This window comes from Prunus dulcis, unplaced genomic scaffold, assembly GCF_902201215.1.
Source record: "Prunus dulcis unplaced genomic scaffold, ALMONDv2, whole genome shotgun sequence".
NCBI lineage: Eukaryota > Viridiplantae > Streptophyta > Magnoliopsida > Rosales > Rosaceae > Prunus > Prunus dulcis.
In genome coordinates, this window is record NW_023010212.1 from 16,657 (window position 1) to 31,609 (window position 14,953).

Genomic DNA, 14,953 nt, shown 5'->3' on the forward strand with positions numbered 1-14,953 from the left:
TTGGTCGGGGTGGGAAATTATGAAATGTAGGTAAAAGATCATAAACTTAGGCTTAATGACATTAGGAGTAAGCATTTGGAGAGGATATTAGGTGAAGTTATGTGATTGCTGGTTTGAATTGCATTTGTGTTTTTAGTTGAACATGTTGGTTCTAATGTTATTTTTTCCAAATTATTTCACAAGAGATGACGTAATTATTATTAAATTTTGCTTGCGTTTTTTGTAATCGGAATCCAACAAGTTAGGCTATGCGTGTTTTGTGTCAATTTGGGCAATGTTTTATGTAAGTGGAATGCATTGATATGTTGTGATGCAGTAATGATTGATTAATGAATTAATATTTGCTATGCAGTAATATAGAAGTGGATCAATAATATACATGGATAAAATGTCTAGGGGCTCAGAGAGTGATGACTGTGTAACAGCTAATGGGAGGGTTTACATTCCTGAAGTAAGAAATGAGGAAACACCAGAAGTTGGGATGAAGTTCGACTCGCTTGACCTCGTTTACAATTTCTATAATAGATATGCATTCTTGGTTGGCTTTAGTATTCGATTTCATTCCAGCTTTTGGGGGAAAAATAAGAAAGAGATTTTGAGGAAAGAATTTGTATGTTGCAAACAAGGTGCACACAGAAGAGATGAAACTCGAGAGAGAAAAAGACAGCGAGGAATAAGTAGATGCAATTGCAAAGCTAAGATTGTGGTTGTGAAGACAAATGGGAGCAAGAAGTATACCATCTCTCTTTTTGCAGAGGGACACAATATAAGATGACACCCTCAGAAAGAATGCATTTATTGAGATCACATCGTCATATTTCAGATTATACAAAAGTACTCACAAAACAGTTGGGTTCGGTTAATATTCCTATTCATCAGAAGGTAAGTATTTTCGAGGTGCAATCCGGAGGAATGGATAAAATCGATTTTATCAAAAAAGATATATACAATCTTGAATGTAGTGTGAATGGGAAGTTGAGGAACCACGATGTTGAACTAGTGACCGAGTATTTTATGGCTGAACAGAAAAAAAATGGGGCTTTTTATTTCAAGGTTGAGGGAGATGGCCATGACAGGTTTAGTCGATGTTTTTGGGCAGATGCAACTTCTAGACGGGTGTACGGGTTTTATGGAGATGTTGTTGTATTCGATACCACATTCAACACGAATTGATACGACTTGACATTTGCACCAATGTTGGGAGTTAATAACCATAGTCAAACAATTGTCTTAGCATGCGTATTTTTGAGCAAGGAAATGATTGAGTCGTTTATTTTGATGTTTGAGGAGTTTAAGAAAGCCATGCCAGGTGGCGAACCTAAAACGATCATTACAGATAAAGATGCGGCAATGACCAGAGCGATTTCAATAGCTTTCCCGACTACATTTCATCGACTTTGCATATGGCACATCACATCAAAGTTCTCTGTTAAGTTACCACATTCTGCTTATAAGGAGTATTGGCGTGAATTTCATAAAGCATATGGGATACTGACAATAAGGATGAGTTTGATGCAAAATGGAATATTGTGGTTACAAAGGCTGGTTTGACTGACCATCCATGGCTAAGTTCAATGTTTGATTTAAGGGAATCTTGGGTTCCAGCCTACGCACGACAATTTTTTGCCGCTGGAATGTCAAGCAGCCAAAGAGCGGAAGGTTCTCATAGTTTTTTCAAGCAATACATATCAAGGAGAAATTCGTCGATGGATTTCATAATACGATTTGAGAGAGCACTTTCTCATCAACGTCAAAAAGAGTTAGTTGCTGATTACATAGATGCATTTGAAGTGGCTCAATGTATTCTACCGATGCTAATGAACAAACAAATGGCTACCTTGTACACAAGGACAATGTTTCAAAACAGATACGACTACTTCCGAAAATTGGATACGACTACCTCCGATCCTATGCAAAACTCATCGTACCCGGGTTTGATTGGTCATCTATTACCGTTTCCGACGTTAACAAATATACTCAGCAAGGGAAGTAACCACTTTGATTCTCGTGTTTAAGCATAGGCAAATCAGCGGAATTGAAATTTTCGTTAAACTCTGCTTCAAACCTATTTTGATGCTTACTACTATGGAAGATTTCAACCTTAATATTTTGATGTCTTTAATTACGATAACACGAGATGCAAAGAGCCCATCTACTTCAATCATATGTTGCTGCCATGTCCTTTTTTTATTTTTATTTTTAATAATCACGTATCAGATTTGGACATTGTGGAATCCCTCTCAAAGTTAACATATACTGTGAAAAAAATGCAGACTGAATATATAATCACTCATATATACTAGGACAAATATTCACTAATATTTTAAAATTGCTTAACTGGTGTGAGGTTTTTTCAGAAAAAGTATGGCATTATTGTATGTGATTAGATATGATAGAAAATATATTACTGATTCCCAAAGCGGCGTCATATGGACAACTTATTGAATACCTCTGACGTGTTCAAAACTGTAGGCGCAGTTGCAATGATGGCTTCAAAGCATGTGCAATTATTATATATGTACATTATTATAACAAAACAGATAATTTTACATCCACTACTACGTTTTACTATTTGAGCGATGGAAAAAAAGTTTCGTCGCGCAAAAAATTGAAATTTGCGGGACCAAAGTTTTCGAAGCGTAAAATCTCTTAGCGCGACAGATATTCACCTTCGTCGCGTAAAGTGAGCGAAAAAACCCGAGTTTTTTGTTGGCGCCAAAAACTTGCGCGGCGAGAGCAATCGTCGCGTAAGAAAACCTAGTGCGACGATGGGACACTTCATCACGTAAAGGTGAACACAAAACAGGCATCGATCCCGTTAATTGGCTGTGAAAACTCGTGCGACGACAGATTTCGTCGCAAAAGACAATTTAGAGCGACAAACCGTTTATCGTCGCGTAAGAAAACGAAGAAATTTTTTTGTTTTGCTCCAAAATAATTGAGAGGGATTTTTTTTTTTTGCGCGACGAATTAGTTTTTGTCGCGTAAAGCTGATGTTGGTACATTCTTGGGTGACGAAATTTAAATGTTGCGTGACGAAAGTTTGTGCGACGAAAATATCATGCGTGGCGCTAAAGTTTTTTGTAAACAAGTTTTTTCGTGACGAAAAAATTCATTTTGTCCCATGAAAAAATGGTTTTTCGCGACGGCAGTTTGCGCGACGAAATTTATGGTTCGTCGCGCAAAGTCCTTCTTCTTTATATCAGAATTCTACCATTACAGAGGCAAAAAGCAAAAAAAATTTCTTTCTACCTCTCTCTCAACCTCTCTGCCGCTGCCTCTGCTGGAAATTCAGTACGTTCATTGGGTAAGTATTTTTTGTCGTTAGTTTATAAGTATTAATTTAAATTCGTACTAACTCTATTAATTTTGTTCTCGTTAGGGATATTTGTAATTAGCAATTGGTAGAGAACGATTGACAAGGTATTTTATTCGTTTTATATATTAAAAATGTTAAAGTTAGTTTGTTATATTTTTTTTTTGTGAAGTTATATTTATATTATGTTGTTAAATTGTGAGTGACATAGTACAATGTGTTGCGATGTACGAAGTTAATTGAAATTAACTTCGTACTTTTATTTGTATGTTTAGTAACATTTAGTTTCCCGTTCGAGATTAGTTGGATTTCGTACATGGATGCGTAAAGCATGACTGCGGTCTAATTAATTCTTGAATTGTCCCACTATTTGGATAGTTTGGTAATGCATAGTGTTGTCACGTAATCGACGGCTACAGGATTATGTTTCGATTGTGGAGATTTCGGTGTCATCTCGGTACGTTCTTCGGGTGGTACGTAGGTATTTATACCTATGCCCACCTCAGGAACTGTATCGAGATGCTGCCGAAATTTATCCATGTCGAAATCTAATCTCATGTAGCCGTAGGTTACGTGACAGGACTATGCATTCCCGAATGGGATAGGGCCCTTACCGGAGGCATAAAGTGACATTATAACTTCGTATGAAGTTGTTGTGATTGTTGTGTTGTGATTGTGGTTTCAGGAATTATGAGCAGAAGGTGGATACAGAACCCGAATAGATGCGCAGAAGAATACTTGGATGGAATCGAGGATTTTATTGAGTTTGCAATTAGACACAACCCAGGTGCAACTAGAATCCGATGTCCTTGTAGGAGGTGTAATAACACGTTGTGGGAGACAATTGAAAATGTTGGATTTCATTTAGTAAGGAATGGAATGATTGAGACATATAACATTTGGAACCTTCATGGGGAACAATTAGACCATGCTTCGTCTTCAAATGCCACAAGAATGGACAATGTTGAACCTATTGTGGATCCTAATGATCAAGTCATGGATATTATACAGGATGCTTTTCCATTTGCATCAACCAACATCAATCACGAAAGGGAAGATGACGTGCCTACACCAATAGACAGCGCGAAGTTTGAACAATATGAAAAACTGTTAAAAAATGCCAACCAAGAGTTATACCCGGAGTGCGAGAGCTTTTCCGTTCTCACGGCCATTGTAGAGCTAATGCACGGAAAAATAAAGTATCGTATGTCGAACCTGTGTTTCGATTACTTTTTGGGGGTTTTTCAGAGAATGCTTCCGACGGACAATTGTTTGCCGAAAGATCATAAACACGCGCAGAAGGTGTTGAATGGTCTTGGATTGGGTTATGAAAAAATTCATGCTTGCAAAAATAATTGCATGTTATTCTACAAGGAGCATGAAACGTTGGATACATGCCCTATATGCAATGAGTCGAGGTTCAAAATGACATCTCAGAATAGAACGACTAAGATCCCCCAAAAAGTCATGCGTTATCTACCCCTGAAACCTAGGTTGCAGCGATTGTATATGTCGACGCATACTGCCATAGACATGAGATGGCATAAGGAAAAACGGGTAGACGATGATGTGATGCGGCATCCTGCAGATGGGGAGGCATGGAAAGAGTTTGATCGAACGTTCCTGGAGTTTGCTGCTAATCCCCGAAATGTGAGATTGGGACTTACTACTGACGGATTCAATCCGTATGGGGTTCTAAACCAACACCACAGCACTTGGCCGATTTTCGTATTCCCATATAATTTGCCGCCTTGGAAATGCATGAAAAAAGAATACATGATGATAACTGTTTTGATAACTGAGGATCCTGGGAGGTCAATCGATGTTTACTTAAGGCCGCTGGTTGATGAGCTGAAGGATTTATGGACAAACGGTGTTCGCACGTACGATAAATCAACTGGAAAGATGTTCACTTTGCGGGCAGCAGTTATGTGGACTGTGAATGATTTCCCAGCATATGCAATGGTTTCTGGGTGGAGAACAAAGGGTTATATGGCATGTCATGTATGCAAGGAAGATGTAACTTCTGGTTGGCACGCAGGAAAAGTTTGTTACCTTGGTCATCGGAGATGGTTGCCATGGGACCACGAATGGCGGGAAAAAGATAAAGAATTTGACGGGAACACAGAGCGTCGCCTCAGACCTAGAGAATGGTCCAGTGATGAGATCTTGGAACAGCTGAACCGTTTGGATTTTGCTCCGTTCGGAAAAACAGTGAGCCGGACCAGACCTTCTCCACATTTGAACTGGACGCACAAGCCTATGTTTTTTGAGCTCCCATATTGGTCGAAACTCAAATTGAGGCACAATCTAGATGTGATGCATGTTGAGAAAAATGTATTCGACACATTGGTGGGCACGATTCTAGATATCAAGGGGAAGACGAAGGACACGATCAAAGCTCATCTTGATTTGGAAAGAATGGGCATACGAAGGGGTTTATGGATGAATAGGGACAGTGATAAAGCTAGAAGGGATCTTGCATTCTTTTCTATGAAACCTAATGACAAAAAAGAGTTTCTAAAGTTTGTATCGTCTGTCAAATTTCCCGATGGGTATGCTTCTAATATCGCACGTTGCGTGAATGTCGATGGAGGTAAATTTACTGGACTTAAGAGCCATGACTGCCATGTGTTTATGTAACGCTTACTTCCTGTGGGTATTCGACACCTACTGCCAGAAGATGTGGTGAAGCCAATCATCTTGTTATCCAGATTTTTTTCCCAACTGACGGCAAAAACATTGCAAAGAACAGACATGTTTCAGTTGCGCCATGACATTGTCCAAGTCCTATGCAAGTTTGAGATGATATTTCCTCCAGCTTTCTTCACAAGTATGATGCACGTGATGGTTCACTTGCCAGAAGAGGCATTGCTTACTGGTCCTGTCAACTATCGCTAGATGTATCCAATAGAAAGGTATATAATCCTTATCGTTTGTTAGCAGAAAGATTGCGCGACGAATATGGACAGCGTTGCGCAATGTATCAATTGTCATATTATTTGTTCTTTTAATGACCAATTAAGTGCATGGTTTCAAGGATTGTGAAAGTTCTCCCCAAAAAGACATATTGCACGCATCACCAATGAGTTTTCAAACCCATTTTGTAATTTTTATTCTTGAAGTAGGTAGATTGGGATTGAATTTAAACAAAAGCATTTATTTGTCTGAAACCCAGCAAAACTTTCCAAGACTTACTTAAATAAAATAAAGTCATACGAAGATGATAAAATCATAATACAGGGCCAATACGATGCAATAATAAGACAATACATTTTTTTTGAAAATTGCAAAATTATTCAGTGTATATAGATTGTTTATTTGTGTATACTTAAAGTTTATTGATTGTTTACTGCATATAAATCGCATGATATTGAATGTTTATTGAAGGTTTATTGATTGTTTACTGCATGTATTTCGCATGCTATTGCTCCGATATTAATGTTTATAGGTTTATTGATTGTTTACATGTTTATTGAAGGTTTATTGATTGTTAACTGTATGTATTTCGCATGTTATTGAACCGATATTGAATGTTTATTGAAGGTTTATTGATTGTTTACATGTTTATTGAAGGTTTATTGATTGTTAACTGCATGTATTTCGCATATTATTGAACCGATATTGAATGTTTATTGAAGGTTCATTGATTGTTTGCATGTTTATTGATTGTTAACTGCATGTATTTCGCATGTTATTGAACCGATATTGAATGTTTATTGAAGGTTTATTGATTGTTTGCTGCATGTATATTACATGTTATTGCTCCAATATTGCATGTTTATTTGGGGCAAAAGTACCACTCAAGTAAGATTTAAGGAGGGAAAAGGACCTTATTCTTTCTTTTAGTAGGAAGAACAACTGTTAAATATAATTTCCTATTCAATACGACTTCCTTATGGTTGGTGTAATTGGGGACTGATGTATATTGCATGTCTATTGTGTGTATATTGCATATCTATTGCGTGTATATTGGTTGTCTGTTGTGTGTATATTGCTTGTCTGTTGCCTGTGTATTGTTGTTTATTTCCTTCGTAAGCAATAAACAATCAATACACATACAATAAATGTAAGATATACACGCAATAGAGAAGCAATATAGACGCAACAGACATGCAATATAGACGCACCAATATACATTACTTTTATGCTACTGAGCTGCCCAAAACCAATAAAAAAAAGAAAATCAACGAATTTATTAACCGATTATAAAGGAGAGAGGGATTCAAACCCGAGGGGAAGTACGGAACCAATAGGGAGTTTTTATAGCATTGCACCTGGGGACATTTTTTCATGTGTTTCTATAAAGAGGGCATGGTTGAATAAAATATTGGAGGCGAGGCCATAGCCGCTTATTCCCCTTACAGAATTACCTTATTAAGATGCAACCCATTGCGATTAAGTCAAGGCATGTTGAACGGCTTAAAGATTAGGATATGATATTTGAAATGGTGGCTTGCATAAATGATGACATATCACTTTGCAATGATGTAATACACTTAAAAAGCCATCAGTCCCTATTCACATATGCATTCTTCAAATCCCAATTCACATATGCAGTCTTTAAATCTCAATTCAATGCAGTTTGGTTAAGGTTATGTAAATGTCGTGAAGGAGTTAGGCTAATATTACACAGATGTTTGTTTCATTAAATCCAAAAATACTTTACACTCCATAGGCACATTCTATGTATGGGAATGACATGTGTCTAACTTCAAAAACTCATCTGCCTATCCATTTAGATTGCCTACGTGCAATAGATTTACAGATCCATTTACTTTTCTCCTCACCAAGCCTCAGCATCTCCATTTCAGTTTCTTCATTTTTCTGTCTATGCTTTGCATCCAACTCCATATACATTTAGCACAATATGAGAATAAACGTAGCGTAGTATCACACTAATCAAAATGAAAGCATGCATCCGCTATAATATTTGCCACTATTTTGGTTCTAATTGTTATTGTCCAATAACTTAAACCTAAAATTATGTACAAAAATACACTAAGATTGAGAAAGACGAAGAAGAATTGAGGAGCAGAGGTAGAATTCGAAAAGGACTCGTAGGTCTCTATTGTGTATTTACATGAGTTTGAAATTGGACATTCCCAAAACCTATTTAATCATCATGTACCTAAACCAAGTTCAACCAATATCATGGCATGTAAGCATCTCCCCGTGTTATCTCTGCAGCCAATTTCAACCGAAAAAAGGGCATGTTCTGCGAGGTGCAAGTAGCTAATGGAATCTCAGCGCTCAAAAGCTCAATGTACTTCAACATGAACATGCCACAATCGCCTCTGAAGCAAAACAAGAACTCGATCAATTCAACTAATGACATTCTAACGTAATTGACAATTTAAAGTAATAAAATTAAATAAAAAGTTGTGCTTACTGATTAGACTGTTGTGGAACATCCACACGTTCTATTGGCCACGGACACCACCAATCTCGGCTGCAATTGTTTGCGTAAACACCTTCTTCATAAAAGTCGATGGTGTTGAGAAGATTTGGAATCGTAATTGAAAGCGGGGCGAGTTCTTCCTTTAAGATCTCATCTGGAATAAGTGAAACCATTGAATCGTACACTTTGATTTCACACTTAACCAGATCCATCATTATAGCCACCCAATGCTTGTACTTCGTCAACATACAAGGGGCATAAACCTTATATGCGTTCTGCCAATCCATCCCACACGTCGGAACCTTGCCATTTACAACGTTCAGTAAACTGTTTCTAATTTTCCACCCAACCTGCTCTTTTTTTCTTTTATTATCCGCAAAGCAAGTACGAATGTGATTCTGTGAAATAGAAAACAATCAATGGTTAAACACCTCCACAAAGCAAGTATGGATAATTTGTAATTATTAACAGCACTTGGTCAAGGCCTATGACATACCATAAAAAATACATCGGTCGTTGTCCAGTCCGATATTTCTACTTCCTCCAACTCTTGTTGTCGCTTTCGGATGAGATACAACCCCAAATCAATGTGCTGCAACATGTTTTTCTTGTCAATCTCATAATCTATGTACATTAAAACAAATGCATAATCAATTAAACTTACATCTCCTTTCAGCCAACCGTCAGCTTTGACGAGGGAAGCGAAGAATTCAATCTCAGCTTCCACGTTGCCAAATTGCATCACCAAACTATGAATATAAAAAAGTTTTAGAACACAACAATTAAAAAATATATACACTCATGCCTTCTATCTCAAAAAAACAAGGGACTTACTTTGGGTTATGGCGCCATTCCCAACAAAGTTTCAGCAATTTCACCATATCATCATGCAGAATCGCCTTCATTGGGTCTAACATCTGAAGTCGGGTTGTCTCTAGTAGATTTTTTTGAACCAATTCACTACCTTCAATGATCTTCCACATAGGAATGATCCTCTTCCTCTTCCGTAATTGGACCCTTTGTTCCACAGCTTTACCTTCATCATTCAACCAAACGTTCAACTGAGATAGCACAGCTGTAGGTTGATCCAAATCAATGTCCTCGAGAGTAAACTCAACCTTTGTCCCCTCCGTGCTCTCGCCAATGTCATCACCAAGCAACATAACTTCATTATCTTCTTTCTCACATTGGTTTCTTTGCACTTCCTTTTCCTCACTTCTTTGTCTTTTCACTTCCTTGCCCTCCATTCTTTTTCTTTGCGGATCCTCTCCCTCACTACTTTTTCTTTGCAGTTCCTCTCCCTTACTGCTTTTTCTTTTCACTTTCTCTCCCTCACTGCTCTTTCTTTGCGCTTCCTCTCCCTTGCTGCTTTTTATTTTCACTTGCTCTCCTTCACTTCTTTTCCTTTGAGCTTCCTCTACCTCACTTGGTTTTCCTTGCACTTCACCCCCTTCAATCCCCTTCTCTTCCTTTTCCTCTCCCTCATTTCTATTACTTGGCCCTTCACCCCCTTCAATCCCTTCATCTTCCTTTTCCTCTCCCTCATTTTTGTTACTTGGCCCTTCATCCCATTGAATGTCATCCATTTCCTCACTTCCCTTAAATAGATGTGAGATGACACAACGATTCGTCCTCTCTTTCAGTAAAGCTAGGTCCCTCCTTACTTCCTGCTCAAACTGAGGACCTAAACATTGGTCCAACAGTTTTTCCATCCGTATGACCTTTAAGTGAATGACGTCTTTTTCCCGCTTTACTTGAAACAACTCGGACCTCAACAAGCTTACCACCTTGTTCAACTCATCAAGATCAGCACATGAAGAAGGAATTGACTCTGCCGAGACAACAGCAGGGCGATCCTGTGGCCAACTCCAATATGGTTGTCTCATTTCCTCTTCACTCGGACATAGCGCCCGCAACTGAACCGACTGTTTCAGAATACAGACAAGAGTCATATTCAATCATTCTACTTCATAATTTCATTCAATCTTATAAATAGTTCCAAGGGCTGCAAACCAAACCTCTTTGCTCTGGAAAAAATAATTGTTCAACTTTCTCATCTCTGGAACAGACGTAGTAGTTCTCCATCGCAAAATACTCGGGACAGCGGTCGGATCAACAACCTTGCAGTAATTCAGGTCCGCCATTCTAGGAATTAATTCATATACCCAAATCTACACAATTCACAGGACAAAAGTCATTATTTAAGTTTTAAAGAAAAAAAAAACATAACTGACATGAACATTATTACCATGTACCTGGAAAGCATACGTGAAACCTTTAAAACTCCAGCCACCTCTTTGCGCTTCACCATGCTTATCCTTCTTGCCCTTCTCATTTCTCCGGCTTGTTTCCGTTACCTTACTTTTCCCCTTCCCTCTTCCCTCTTCATTTTCAAAGCTTTTCACATACTTTGTTGGTGCAGAAAATAGACTGTCTTGGGTTTTGTCAAAGGACACTGAACCCCACGGATACCTGTTGAACGCATCCAAGTCCTCTACAAGGGTCAGGTAATTTAGATTGATGTTCAAATGTTTGTCCCTTCCCAAAACCACTAACTCAGAAAAGTAAACAAGAGCTAGCTTGTAGATGTCATCTTCCTCTGTGCACCTCAGAAATGCTTCTTCTAAAGCATTGCATGTAATTCCTTCGTCTATAAAATATCTTTTCTGAAGTCTAATTTCATCACTCTCTCCACCGGAAACTTCAGGCACTTCCCCAAAACGAAGCCCTGTGATCAAACAGAAATCCTGACGAGTGAACTGAGCAACGTCACACCCTAATAAGAAACTCAGTCCATCCAAGTCTTTCACACCCTGCCCCGCTACTCTACGCAACACAACCCCATGCACAATCTGCCCGCTAAACTGAATCTTATCTATATTCAGAAGATGGCCAAAGCATGATGTCTTGAATTGTTCTAATTGTTCCGCACTCAACTTCGCTCGAATTGCAGCTAGAGATGAATTTGCATGTGAGCAGTTGTTCACCCGTGACGAATATGCCTCTGCCTCTGGCCATACCAGCTCCACGTTGGATCCCATTTCCTCAAATACAATGTGAAATAACGTGAACACATATACTACCACGTATTTGCACAATCACAACTAGTCAACCAGGCACATTACAAATTTTACAAAGTACATGAGCATAGGGATTACTGATCACAGGCTTTAACATCATCAAAGCAATATGACAAATTTTGTGCAAATACCTGTTAATGCAATGATTATGTGAATTACAAACAATTTCATGTGTTTTATTTATGGATCCAAACTCTAATCAATGGTTGATGCATGAGTGAGTGTGAGTGCAATCTAGGCAAGTTCTGCACTTCACACACATGACAATTATTGTCATCTCATACACAACACAAAATAAATAAATAAGAAATATAGTGGAAGGAAGCAAAGCAAAGCATCTACTCTGCTATCTGCTTGCTAAGCAATTGCCACATCCTTCTTTCTTTCTAGCTTTTTCTTCAGTCAACCACAATCGTCATAGATCAACCTTTATTTCAAATGCTTTGCACTTTTATTCATGAGTTTATTATTATCTGTTCTCATTTATCATAGGCAAATTTAGTAACAAATGAAATAATATTTATTTCAAAAAATATATAAATTCTAGCGCCAGAGAGGTACTCTGCACTCTACACTGCTTCAAATGTGGAAGGTTTTGAGGGCCTCCTCCAATTCAACACCATTATCTTATTCATATCATTACTAACATGTTATTGACATGTTATTGACATGTGATTGACTTGATTTTCATTCTTTTTTTAACATATACCCAAGAAAAAATTAACATGCAATTGAAGCACAAAGAAGAGATGCCAAATCCAACAACATTGATGGTACAAATTGGGGAAAACCATTACTCTAACCCTAAACTCAAATTCCATAAATTACTCATCAAATGCTTTGCACTTCTATTCATGAGTTTATTATTATCTGTTCTCATGTTTCTCAGGCAAATTTAGTAACAAAGGAAATCATATTTATTTCAAAAAATATATATATATTCTAGCGCTAGAGAGATAATCTGCACTATGCACTGCTTCAAATGTGGAAGGTTTTGAGGGCCTCCTCCAATTCAACACCATTATCTTATTCATATCATTATTGACATGTTATTCACTTGTTATTGACTTGATTTTCATTCTTTTTTTAACATATACCCAAGCAAAAATTAACATGCAACTGAAGCACAAAGAAGAGATGCCAAATCCAACAAAATTGATGGTACAAATTGGGGAAAACCATTACTCTAACCCTAAACTCAAATTCCATAAATTACTCACCAAATGCTGGTTATTGAACAATCGCAAGGTGTCTGTGCGGGGTCTTTGTGTTGCTTTGCTCCACAAATGGAACCTACCACTTCCAACGAATACGGCTTCTCTCCTTCCCCTTCCCCTGCTTCGCCCCTTCACTGTTTCGGAATCCACACCTTTGCCCCTTCTACTCAAAATAAATACTTTTTCAGGGTCTGGAGAACGGAGTGGCTTCAACCGTTGCCTTCAACCGTCGTTAACCCTTGCCTTCAACCGTTTCTCAGAGCTATGGGTTTTAGAGAGATGAGTTTTTTCTGTTCAAACTTCAAACTTGCTGATGGACATATTTTATATTATATATTTAACCTCATTCTTAGTATATTTTGGTTAGTTTTGATAGCGATACTTAGTTGTGTGGTGTCTGGCTATGTGATGTAAACTGAGTTGCAAAAATTAACTTCTCAAAATTATATATATGTGCTGGATTCGCAACAACTTCCCCCAAACTTGCATCTTCGAGTGAGCTCATCTGAATTGCTTTAACTTCCAGTATAGTGTAGATGTGGTGATGGTAATGTAGACTTGCTGCTGGGTGCATGATTCCAGCTGCTGCTGGGTGCAAGATTCCAGCTGCTACTGGGTGCAAGATTCCAGTATAGGATTTTCTGTTTTTGATGCTTGCTGCTGATGGTTGTGTCCTGCATTGAGTCAATTATGTGTTAGGAATAGAAAGAAAATATAAACAACTAGAGAAAGAAAACAACAAATTTCTCTGTTTTTTTGTTTTGAAAATAAAAGAAGTAAAGAGTTTAGAAAAATTGGGTTGCCTCCCAATAAGCGCGCTATTTTAAGTCTGTAGCTAGACTTTGCAGAAGCCTGGTGGTCAAATCACTGGTTCCTTCAGAGTCAAAGACTCGGCTGCAATGTCAAAGGGGGTCTCCATGTAGGGTTTCAGCCTATGACCATTCACCTTGAACGTGTTGCCTTTATCTTCATTAGTGATTTGAACTGCTCCATGAGGAAAAACTTGAGTCACTAGGTAGGGTCCAGTCCAGTGAGATTTTAATTTCCCTGGAAACAACTTGAGCCTTGAACTAAATAACAGAACCTTTTGCCCTGGCTGAAATTCCTTCCGTAAAATTTGACTGTCATGAAATGCCTTAGTTCTTTCCTTGTATATGCGAGAACTATCATAAGCACCTTGATGAATTTCCTCTAGCTCATTTAACTGCAATTTCCGCTTTTCCCCAGCTGAGTCATATGCAAAATTTAACTCTTTAATGGCCCAGTAAGCTTTATGCTCCAGCTCCATAGGTAGATGACAGGCTTTCCCATAAACAAGTCGGAATGGTGACATCCCAATAGGAGTCTTATAAGCTGTCCTGTATGCCCACAAAGCATCATTTAGTTTGAAACTCCAATCCTTGCGTGTAGAGCTCACTGTTTTCTCCAAAATACGTTTTATTTCTCTGTTTGAAACTTCAACTTGACCAGATGTCTGTGGGTGGTATGGTGTAGCCACACGATGATTAATCCCATATTTTGCCAGTAGGTTAGCAAATGGTTTATTAATAAAATGCTTCCCCCCATCACTAAGAATAACACGCGGAATTCCAAAACGTGGAAATATAACCCCCTGGAGGAACTTCAGGACCACTGATCCTTGATTAGTTTGTGCGGCAATGGCCTCGACCCACTTTGAAACATATTCCACAGCCACTAAAATATATTGGTGCCCGTTAGAAGATGGGAATGGTCCCATGAAATCAATACCCCAAACATCAAATAGTTCAACAATTAAGATACTTTGCTGGGGCATCTCATTCCTTCTTGATTGATTTCCGACCCTTTGACACCTATCACATGCCTTGCACCAATTCTGTGAATCTCTAAAAAGTGTTGGCCAAAATAACCCACTCTGTAGGATTTTCTCTGCTGTCCTTTTCTGCCCAAAATGTCCTCC

At 38.2% G+C, this 14,953-nt stretch overlaps 1 long non-coding RNA gene across 1 annotated transcript; it reads right to left on the reverse strand.

Moving 5' to 3' along the window:
* Nucleotides 1-9,225: 9,225 nt before the first annotated feature.
* On the reverse strand, nucleotides 9,226-9,608 carry LOC117613212. The gene is made up of 3 exons (XR_004583685.1): nucleotides 9,552-9,608; nucleotides 9,382-9,466; nucleotides 9,226-9,276 (listed from the first exon to the last, which is right to left on the reverse strand). It is a non-coding gene; the product is annotated as an uncharacterized LOC117613212 (long non-coding RNA).
* Nucleotides 9,609-14,953: the final 5,345 nt, after the last annotated feature.